Genomic DNA, 12,214 nt, shown 5'->3' with positions numbered 1-12,214 from the left:
TTTACGCCTGATTATACCCAGATAGAACCCTGGTTTGGATGTTGCAGGGAGTGGACAGGTCATGTCATCGCAGCCATCAATTGTCCTTTACGCGGCGTTGGTTGAATGAATTATTAAGAGCCTTTATAATCCCTCTCCTAAGCACTGATTAGATGTATATATAACTATATAACTTAGATTTACATGGCACTACATGGCACTTTGCAATTACACTCTGCCCACAAGCAAATTATTTACATTGGAATGGGAGAGTTTGACCCTGACTGTTGAAACACTTTGCTCAGCAGTTCCGAAATTACACTACTGGAACTGATTTAGGAGGACAACCCTGACCTGCGCTCTGTGAAGCACTGTAAGCAAGCAGTAGTTGAAGGCTAAAACAAAATGGAGTGAGATCAATTCAATCCTTGGATTGGATGATGCTCTTCTGTTTACAATGTCTCCCCATCCAGTGACCTTACAAACTGGTTTAATATTTCCTAACAGTCCACAATCCTTGGTTTACAAGGCAGCGTAGAAGTAAAAGCTGAACCCAAAGTTGAGCCAGATGAAAACGGCACAGCAGGGCATCCCCGTCTTAATTACCCGGTTGCACGCTTGATTCTCAATTCAGATTTCACATTGCAACTGTTGGAGAGGATTGGGGCCAGTTTAAGAGATTAGTGTCATAGTGTCTATTCTATAAGTTCAAAATGTGTTTCTCATACAGGCCCAGACCTAAACGCATCGAAATGCGTCCCTAAAGCCTAGTTCAGACCAAAGTTTGGAAACTAAATCGCTTAAGCGTGATCACTTGTGCGATGGCGTCACATGCTAAATCTACAAGCCATGCAACGCAGTGAGTTTACGCTGTGTTCAGCATGTGACCAGCATCGAACGAAGGAGGATAAATTATGACACTGGAGAAGATTCGCAGCTGTCCAAATTACCCCCAACACCTCTTTCATGTATCTCTACACTGTGTGAGCTATATACAATAATGTTGGGTGAAAAGGGCATTGCCAAGATTGTTACCTTTACAAACAAGGTACCAAAGTCAATACTCTTTTTAGCCAGTTTGTAATACCTCTTGCCTACAGTAGTCTACCCAACTACAGGATCTAAGGGTCCTCTTTTTGCCATCTTTTTGAACTACCAGTATTCAAAAATGTTTTTCAAAATAGCAAAAAAGGCAAAGAAGTTAAAGGACAACTTTAGTTTTTTTCAACCGAGGTTCATATTCTAGGTTGTCATTAGATCAAGTAAAAGTTGGGTGGTGTTTTTTCTTCATGTACTGCTTTCTTTAGTTTTAGCGATTTCCGCGATTTTTGGACAGGGGGGCGGGGGCATTCGAACAGGGGGCTAAATATGTATTAGTTTACTAAATTTCACGGCGATTTCTTTATTATTATTTACGATAACCCTCCTACACCCTATGAAACTATATATGACCAATATCACGGGGTCTTTTCTTGTGAAAGGGGAGGTGACAAACTGACGCGTTGAACTGCGACAAGACAACATGGCAGCCTCCAGCAGCACGTTCGTTCAGACCAGACAGTATTATGCTACAGCTACACAGATTACACAGACACGGAAAACAATTGGTAGTTTATTAGTTTGAACTGTTTGATGTTTAGTAATACTGCGTTCAGTTACTTTTTGGCGTTTCATGTTTTTCACCAGATAAAGTCATGGTTCGTCGTTGCGCTTATCCAAATTGTGGTAATATAATGAGCCCGTTTGACACGCTCAGCTTCCACAGACTTCCATTGAAATCTCTGCCAATTCTCAAACTATGGCTCGTAAATCTACAAATGGACGTAGAATGTTCAGAAGTACAGCTGCGCGCTAAAGATTTGAGGGTTTGTGGTGCTCACTTCGATAAAGAAGACTTGAACACTCGAACAAATACAGACGACCGTCATAAGTGAATGTATTCGTCATCCGAACTAGTATCGATATTGTCTTTTAGGAGCGCATGCCATGTCGATGGTAATATTATATACAAAAACTGTTTACGTGTGGTGTAGCTCTGTCTTGTTATTCAATGCTGCTGGAGGCTGCCATGTTGTCTTGTCGCAGTTCAACGCGTCAGTTTGTCACCTCCCCTTTCACAAGAAAAGACCCCGTGATATTGGTCATATATAGTTTCATAGGGTGTAGGAGGGTTATCGTAAATAATAATAAAGAAATCGCCGTGAAATTTAGTAAACTAATACATATTTAGCCCCCTGTTCGAATGCCCCCGCCCCCCTGTCCAAAAATCGCGGAAATCGCTAAAACTAAAGAAAGCAGTACATGAAGAAAAAACACCACCCAACTTTTACTTGATCTAATGACAACCTAGAATATGAACCTCGGTTGAAAAAAACTAAAGTTGTCCTTTAAGGGGTTAGGCACTGGCAAAAAATAGGGCCCTAAATGTCTCAATAGAAGAGCATGGAAACCAACTACAACCACAGCAGTTTGCTCTCCCTCCAAAACAGCCGATCTACAAGCTCACTGTCAGGGATGTCGTCACGCCTACCTAGTTGTGACGTCATTCCCTCCTTTTATAAGGCATCTTGCCAGAACCAATCTCCGTTCGATTATTAATTGTCAACCTAGTCTGTAATTGAGATTCTAAAACTAACCTTGCAATTTAAGCATTCTTAATTTGCTCCCAAAACTGAAGAACATCCAAGACCAAAGGTCAGCACTTTCCGCGCTTTTGACCAAGAACCCTCTCCATCCTTACACTCACAATGCGGCATGATGAGACGCGCTGTGCGCTTGTACATCAGCTATTTTCGCCACTGTATGACAAAGTATCAAATTAAAATAGGGCCTAAGTGGTTCATTTAAAATAAAATAAAAATCTGTGTCTGAGACGGGGACTATAGAAGGAGTCAGAGGGAAGGAGTTTATTTATAGTATGTGAGTGATATTCAGTTAGAGAACATTCTACTAAGTTCATCATTCTGCATCATTCTGTTGTATGTCAATTTGATCCACATTTCAAAACTTGAAAACCTCGATTGTGTTACATGAATATCAGAGTTACAGTATGGGTCATGTCATTTCATTCAAATGTATTACTATTACAATATAATATTATATATTAAATGGAGGGCACCCTTCAAATAAACCCTTCAATGAATGCCTACATGTTGGGGATTGTGTGTGAGAAAGTATTGGGTATACTATAGTGGCCCACGGGGGTTCTAGCCCCTCCTTTGAAATGAGGAACAGATTGTTCACTTTAACCCCAATTTGCCATTTCCCCAAGAACATTTTTGAAGAGATTTGGAATAATTGTGCAAATCTTTTAACACAAATATCTTATGATCTTATGGGAGCCCCTGGCACAACATATTTATTTTCGGACTGGGATCCACAACCAGATAGGTATCGGTGTGGTAGGGGTTCTTGACATGAAAATGTGTGAGAACCACTGGTTTATATTGTTGTCTCTTGTTGGTTATGAGCTCAACACAGCAACAATGAGCTCATCAAATTTTATGACAACGATTTATCCCTTCCTGGAGTTGTTTAAAGCGTGCGAGTGTGTGTGTGTGTGTGTGTGTGTGTGTGTGTGTGTGTGTGTGTGTGTGTGTGTGTGTGTGTGTGTGGACCCTGTGTGGGAGAGAGGGAGACAAAGAGAGACTACTAGGGAGAAGGAATGTATCTGTATTTATGTACATGCATGGCTTGTGTGCATTATTGTCTGTGTTTATGTTGCTACACTTTGTACATGCAGTTGTGTGTGTGTGTGTGTGTGAGTGTGAGTGTGAGTGTGAGTGTGAGTGTGTGTGTGTGTGTGTGTGTGTGTGCGCGCGCGCGCGTGTGCGCGCGCGTGTGTGTGTGTGTGTGTGTGTGTGTAAACAGTACGGTACTGTATTCTTGTGCAGCTACAGTACAGGAGTGTGTATGTGTGTGGGTGTTGATGATGATGTATGCGTCTGAAATGTACTGATTTCAAAGCAGAATGCTACCTACCTGTTAATGTGTGTTGTATAATTATTATAAAAGTATAAATAAATTGTGGTAAAACTGAATGAACTTGAGTTTACTGGCATACAGTGTGTGTGTGTGTGTGTGTGTGTGTGTGTGTGTGTGTGTGTGTGTGTGTGTGTGTGTGTGTGTGTGTGTGTGTGTGTGTGTGTGCGCGCGCGACTGCGCGCACGTGTGCGGAAATAAATAAATGCCATCTGTGGCCTATCAAACCTTTGTGACATAGTCTACACTTACCACATGCACAACACAAACACGCGAGCGCGCACACACACACACACACGCACAACACACAACAAAATACATTTACCAGTGGACACATAAAAAATAATGCTTATGCGGGTATTGACACATGATCATCAAACAAATATGTATTAATGTAATATAAAAAATGGACATGCTGTAGATGGGTTGACGACACGACACAGATTACACATGAAGCTCTCAATCAATCAATCAATCCTCCCATCTTCTCTTACTTTACATGTTTATCCACACAGTTCTAGAGATCAGATTAAATGCCATGAACCCTACTCAACGAAGGACAGGTAATGGTCATGTAAAAAGAGTGAAAAGAATGCTACAACTAATTCAGTATACGAGGTAAGGTATAAAAGATAGCATTAATTTTGCCTAAAGGAATTGTAATCTAAATCTAAAACACTGCTATCTATTTAATCTAAAATAATGCAACAAGTAACCAAAATACATACACACTGCATGCCTACATTGACTATAGGATCTACACTAGACAGTATCATATAGGCCTCATATAGGTTCTCAAAGTGGGTTCCGGGGACCCCCAGAGGTCCTTGAGGGAGTTTCAGGGTGTCCCTAGCTAAATGATAGATTAGGAACCACATGTACACTTATAGGTCTGTAACTCAAAACTCAAAACATTGATTTTACAATATAAATTGGGGATCCAGATCCCAAATGCCATTAAATGGGGGCCCATATAGACTAATGCAGGTCAAACTGGCTGAGAATCACTGGTAAAATTCTTCTCTCATGGGGGTCCTTGACTCCTTGGCATATCATTTTCAAACGGGGTTCCGCGGGCTAATAAATGTCAAGTTGGGGGTGCTTGACATGATAAAGTTTGAGAACCATTGATATAGGCAACAAGAAGTGATATAAGGAAATAGTGAGTCTGAAGAGGAAAGTTTTCCGAGGGGAGTGAGTATGCAGTCCTCGACTCGTCACTGAGGTCATTCCACAGCTTGGGAGTCAGGAGGGAGAAGAGTCAGACCACACTGAGTATTGGTGGCAGGGACTGACACTCTGCTAGCTGATCTAAGGCGTGTACTGTAGGGATGGATCATGTCCTGAAGGTATAAGGGGGTGAAATGCCCTTGATCGCCTCTACTGATTGCTTTGCCACCCTTCTCTTTTTTATCTCTCTTCCATCTCGTATCTCCTCTGCTCTGCTCACTATACCTAATGAATGAATAGGAGACGATATAGTTTGCTTTGAGTTATGGCTCCTGACAGGAGGCACTAAATGCCAAGCCCTCTCGAAATGCCCGTATCTCTCTGTCTGCCTATGTGTCCCTGTGTGACTGTGCTCCAAGCACCAAACTCCTTGTGTCTGTCATGTCTGTCTGTCCCGCGCTCGAAGCACCAAACTCCTTCTGTCAGTCAGTCAGTCAGTCTGTCTGTCTATCTCCTGCTCCAAGCACTAATCTCCTTGTCTGTGCATCTCTCTCTCTTCCATGTATCTGTTGTCTGTCCTGTCTTATGTTAAAAAAAACCTTCAATAAAAATACTTGAATAATAATCTCTCTCTCTTCCATGCTCTCCATCTACCCAGCCAGTAGTAATGTGCTATGTGGTTCTGCCCCAATGCCAACAGCCAATCTGTCACCTGTGCCACATGTGCATGAATGCTTGTAAAAATATGTACGGTCTTGCAGGTCCCAGCGCCAAGGCAGAGTGTCTGTGCTCAAACTTGTCTATGGGAATGTGTGCATGAGACAAGAGATGATTACAACACACACGCACGCGCACTCACACACTGACACAGTAGGCCTATATGAAGGCGTTGCAATCTTCTCTTGTCCAATGTGAATCTGTCTGTCAGTGTATGCGAGTGTGTCTGCGCACGCATGTGTGTTAACAACCTCGAGACTAGATTGAAAACGATGTTGAACTTTGGTATAACCTTGGGTTGTATACAGTAGCTATGGGCCTGATATGAGTCCAAATATGAGGCTATCAGTCATCTTTATCTGTTGGTTCTACTTCTCTGAGAAACTGGACTTACTACTAGTAATTCCATTCCGTCACTGAATGGTGAAACAGGTCTCAAAATCACATTTTTAGCACACAAACAAATGTATTTTGTCAACCAATACATAAAAATAATGACCTCATAATTATGTAATTTGGAAAAAAAGTGAAATGGCTGTTTTCATGTTAGTATATTACTACCTTTGATGGAAGATCTATAGTGTAACACAAATCGATAGGTCACCAATATCTGTGTAATATGAGTGACAACACCACCGCCAGTTGGCGATAGTGGCAGACAAGAAATATATTTTTTTATATAGATTGGCAGAATCCTCTTTCATTTTACAGTACATGCTAAAAGCAATTTTGAGACCTGTTTCACCTAACAATGTAACAGTGAATGAAATCCCTACTTCTGGCTCCTTGGTCAGCAATTTTTAGACTAACAATCAGTCAGATAGCAATTATAACCCAAGGTTCTATCAAGGTTCAACATGCCATCACATATTGTAGCACCAAGCCTGTACCTGAACACACAACACAGTGACTGAGATCCTGTGTCCTGTCAATCATACAGGAAATGGGAAGATTTTTTGGTAACATAATGAGGCACCATGCGACCATTTCAAGGACCCCCATAATTCCGAGAGTCTATACAAATGGAACCAAATGGACCCGTAAGAGTGCATATGGTTCCATTTGTACACTCTCAGAGTTACACTGCCGTACGGGACCATTTGGAACCCACTCAAGGACGCTTTGAGACTGCAGGGGTAGCAGAGTGTTTCCAGTGAGCCAACATGCACAATAGCAGCACCCTGACTCTGTTTGACCAGAATGCAACAGAGCCTTCATTATAGTATCAGCGGTAATAACTGTGAAGTAACTTTAAGGAAGTTCTTTCCAAAATGTGTGCATAGACCCCATTATGGGCAGTCCCCACAGCACATAAGGCTACATGTAACACAACAGCTGCCGTTTCTGACCACCTAGTGTGGCATGTACGAACAAATGTACCTGTGATAAAATTACACCAATCAGAAAATCATCCGATTGCCTGCCGTCTGCCGACGGTCCCCTGTGGACCGCACGTTGGTAGCACAACAGCCTTTCCGACTCCAAATCCAGACATACTCACAGTCTCTGACTGTAAACAGAATTAATCTGTCATGTTTCCTGTTTGCTTCTGTTTAAAAAAACAATGAACTTGCCGCAAAACAACCAGACATCAGAAACAGATCTGCCTTAATTACATTCATCCCATTAATTGGACAGTTGATTCATTAACCCTGTCTGTCTGATTGGATAATCTCTGTCATTGTGCCTTTTGATTGGGTGAGGATAAGGAAGCAGGAAGGAGGTGATGCGTGTATGTTAAAATTATTATGTGAATATTAGTGTGACAGATAGAGGCAAATAATCAGGCACCAATATCACACACACACACACACACACACACACACACACACACACACACACACACACACACACACACACACACACACACACACACACCCCCGACTTCTGCAGTTGCGACCACAGCTTCTATAATACTTGTCCGCGGAAACACAGAGTGGCAGCGGAAGACAAGCCGAGGGAGTTTCAACACCCTGCCTGTCTGCCCCTCACCGCTTATGTGCTATCAGAAAATAGATTATGATAACAGATTTTGCGAGAAGTAAGCCATGATGTTGCTCGATATTGATTCATGACACATTTACAATGGCTATTTTAAAGGTTTGTTAAAAATATACAATAGCAGAAATACATAAAAGGTTCTGTATGAATTGTCAGGTTGTTTTCAAATGATATGGGTGGGGGCAGGCTATCAAACGTCACTTTCTTTGGTGTTACTGAAACACAAGTTTTATAACTCCTACTCAAAGATAAACTGCGTCTGATGGAATGATACAATCAATGGACCCTTTTCAAGTTATTAAGGTCCATACCCTCAATGAATGTAATTATTGACGTATCTTCAGCTGTGTTTAACTCTCAATAATGCCTTCTGCAAAACGGGTCTATTTTACAATAGTGTTTCCCCCTTTAAAACAATTTCTCTACACAGTCAAATCCAAAGACTTAATTTAAATAAAAATGTATCTTTAAAGGGTGAATTTGACATCTCAGACACGTCAGAGTTGAACACTGAGGATTTTCCTGTGTAGTCTGTTCATGCATCATTATGTACTTTATTGCCTTTTGATCTCTTTATCTCAGAAAGCGATATGGTTTGATGGCTGAATCTCGTCTTCAATCCATGGATCTACCTTTGTTTTGGCTAAAGTACCCTTTAGCTGGGAAATGGATATGGTGCAATCTTGTGGCCTGATTTCTCATAAATGTGAATTCCAGGAGGATTGCTGAACATGGTATTGCTCCAATATTACTAAGCTTGTCGACTGTTTAAAAGGTATACCTTTGTTAATCCCGTGGGGTAAATGCAGTTTCAGCCAGCTGATGGCTGGCCCGAATACGTTGGTCTGACGTACTAACAGTCCCACATGCAACACGGTTTCCGTGTGCGGTTAGGTTTAGGTTAGGGGTAGGTAGGGTGTCGGACTAATAATGCCTGTGGGACTGTTAGGACGTCGGGCCAAAGATATGCACCACTCAGAATGAAGAGCACTCGTGGCCGATAAAGTGCACTTTGACACGGGTAAACAGCTCATACCCACTACATTACAAAAGGAAATGAAGTAAGTAACTGTCAATGCAAGGGTTAGCATAGTGATTATAGTATATGGCTTAATAAGGAATGTGTAAATACTGATGGCATACTTTACTGATAAAATGTACCGAATGCCTTTTTATTAATTAGTGTTGCCCCCAAATGAACTCAAAACCCAACGCTGTTACAGTACATGATGCCATATAACAAGAGTTCATGAGTTCTTATCTACATTATAAATATGAGAAAATCTGTTCTTTTCTAAAGAACAGGCAATTCGTCAAAATGTGTTCCCCCCCCCTCAGTAAAGCTATCAAAGTTGTGATCTCCAGATAGGCTAAAAATGCCCTGCTTTTTACTGAAATCAGGAGGCAGAATAAACTCTCACAGCTGACAGATTCATGGACTGGTGTTAATGCCAAACGTATGTGTAGTATAGTTGTTTGTTCTGATACACATACGCCTGTACACACACCAATTCCTGACAGTGTACCACAAATAATTCTCCCTTATGAACAGTTAGACGCACACATGCGTACACAAACACGCACGCACGCATGCACACACACACAAGACTATAGGGATGCATAACCTTCTTTGTCTTGCCATAACTGGTGACTTATTCCAAAGGCTTGTTCAAAACAAGTAATTTCAAGTTCGGCCAAAGATTATGCTGATAACTGAATGATAAACTAGAACAACCACATGTGAAATGTCCCAGCTGAATAATTGTAAACAGATTTCTGCCAGACACAGGACTGCTGCCTAAATTACAAAGTATTACATTATTTTATTTTAATCAGCATGTAGAAATGATCAATTTAATTTAGCTGCCCTTTCATATGTGGTTTGCTCTTAAAAAAGAAAAGAAAAAGAGGAAAGTTGGCTAGCTAGCTCCGTCAAAAAGATGGGGTCAGCTGTAGCTTAGTAGATATAGGGTGGCCATCTGGTAATCATGTGTCAAAGTCACCTGTCCACAAGCAAAAAGATAGAATAAAAATAAATATAAGAAAAGTCTTGAAAATGGTCCAAAAATGACAAAAGAACAAAAATGAATTCCGTACAAAAACATGAATGTCTGTCCATAAGGGTAATAATAATAATAATAATAATAATACATTTTATGATGCTTCTGAATCTAAACTAAAGAGTGACAGATGCTTAGAAGTCTTAAGTATGGTCAAGGCTTTGCCAGAATAGGTCAAGCAACACCATGATGTCCCAAGAATTCAGCTTTCCATTATTAAAATTAATACTGGAGGAGGAAAACCACATTCCGTCGGTAATTGCTCTCAGAAGCCGCCTCATTTATCATCCAATGTTTATTTTGGTGCGTACATTCTGCCACGTTGCGAGGACACGGCTAATGGCTGAATGTTTACAAGTAGGGATTCACTTAGAGCAGCTAAACTGACACTTCAGCGCGTCAGCTCAACTTCAACTTAATGGCTAACCACTTTCAACCTGGCTTCCCCTATTCTGGCCTCGAAAATAGACGATCTACAAGCTGACAACGCATCCCAGCATAAGCAAATGTCTAATAGTCTATTTCCTGTATTTTGTAAATAGGGCTTAAATATAATTGAAACCATATCTTCACTAATGCTCATCATAAGATAGCACAATGTCTGTCAGCTCACTCCGAGTCTGTCTCACATTGGTGGGCTGCCTACCAATGAATGACATCATCGATGGGGATTCCAGGTTAATAGAAACCACAGCATTTCTCTTCCTGGAAAGTTAGCATGCTGAAATAGAAGCCATATTGTTTTTGCATTCATAAAATATAAATCTCACCAAACCTGCCTACCGGTGATGATGTTACCACATCCTCCCTCTGAGACACAGAAAATGTGCCATCTTATAATGAGCATTAGTTAATAGTTTTTCTAGTCAATACATTTTCTGAAGATAAGTTGATAATGGGTGATGCGCTCCTTTAAGTGGTTAAATAGAGACGCTTTTTTTCAGAAAAACCTGACAATCATCTATGTAATTAAATTAAATCATATAAGATACATGTTGAAGAAGGAAGAGCCTTGTTTGTGCTTTGAATTCTAATACTAACATGCTTTCCATTCCCTTCTCACAGATACATTGAATGTCAAGCCTTTGTGATCCTATCCTAATCCTATAACTGCTGCCGGGAGTGAAAAGTAACAAAGTACAACTTTACAAGTACTCTCATTACAGAGCAGCTTTTTGTACTTTTACTACTACATTCTACAATCAGTCATTATACTGTGGCAGATGTCCATTGTTCATACTATAAGCCAGGCATGTCAAACTCAAATACACAGGGGGCCAAAATGTAAAAAATGGTACAAGTGGAGGGCCGGGCTGGTTCAATGTTTATTAAAACGTGCAATTATTGAACCAATACCAATAACACAGCCTATTTATAATAGTATTGCACATCATTAAATGAAAGTAAAACATAAATAAAATCACTTGCAATATTTTCTCAAGGCTCTTTCAGTAAAAATTTTTTTTTAACAGGTAAACAGCTAAATATTATTTTCTGTTTAAATATGTCCCTTAATGGCAAGATAAATGCAAGAATGAAACAGCATGCATTAAAAACAAAATATGCATTAAGTTTGCTGCTCTGATCCTCACCAATCACTGTCTTTATTAATCATAATAAAATGAGAAAGTAAATTAAATCAGTGCATTCATTTTTTTAGGCAACGTTTCCTGAGTCCATTCAACTGGAGAAAATAATAATAATTCCCTTCAAAGAAAAATCTAATCAAAGTCCTTTCTGCTGCTCTATGATGCTCACTTGTCTGAGGCTGAGCCAGATACTTGGTGTCTCATATTAAGTACAAGTTCATCAATGTTTGGGGTCAGGCTCTGAGCTGAGGAAATCCTCAGGATTGAGTGAAGGTTTTCATCAGTAAGACGACTCCTATGTGAGGTTTTGTTTAGCTTCATTATAGAAAAAAGTTGTTCACAAAGGTATGTGCTGCCAAACATAGACAGCGTCCGTGCAACTTGGGTGCGCAGCTCTGGCATTGTGACGGGGATGAAACGTGCAAACTCAGCAGCGCCCACGGATTCGTATTTTGCCTTCAGTGTGTCATTACACTGGAGCTCAATCAGCTCCATTTGGAGATTTCCTGGTGCGCTTTCCACGTCAACTGAAAATGGATTGCTGAGCAGTTCAAGCCTGCTTTTTTGGGCTTCAAAGTCGGAAAATCGCCGCCTGAAGTCGGCACCAAGTATGACAAGCTTGTCAGCAAACTGTGTACTCGGGAACACAACGGTAGGCTCAGTAGGCTGATTAGAGATCAGCTCGTTCATGGTCTTGCAGCACGGAAAATGGTCAAA

The sequence above is a fragment of the Protomyctophum bolini genome (assembly GCF_963924005.1).
Source record: "Protomyctophum bolini genome assembly, chromosome: 24".
NCBI lineage: Eukaryota > Metazoa > Chordata > Actinopteri > Myctophiformes > Myctophidae > Protomyctophum > Protomyctophum bolini.
This window is presented reverse-complemented; position numbering follows the sequence as displayed.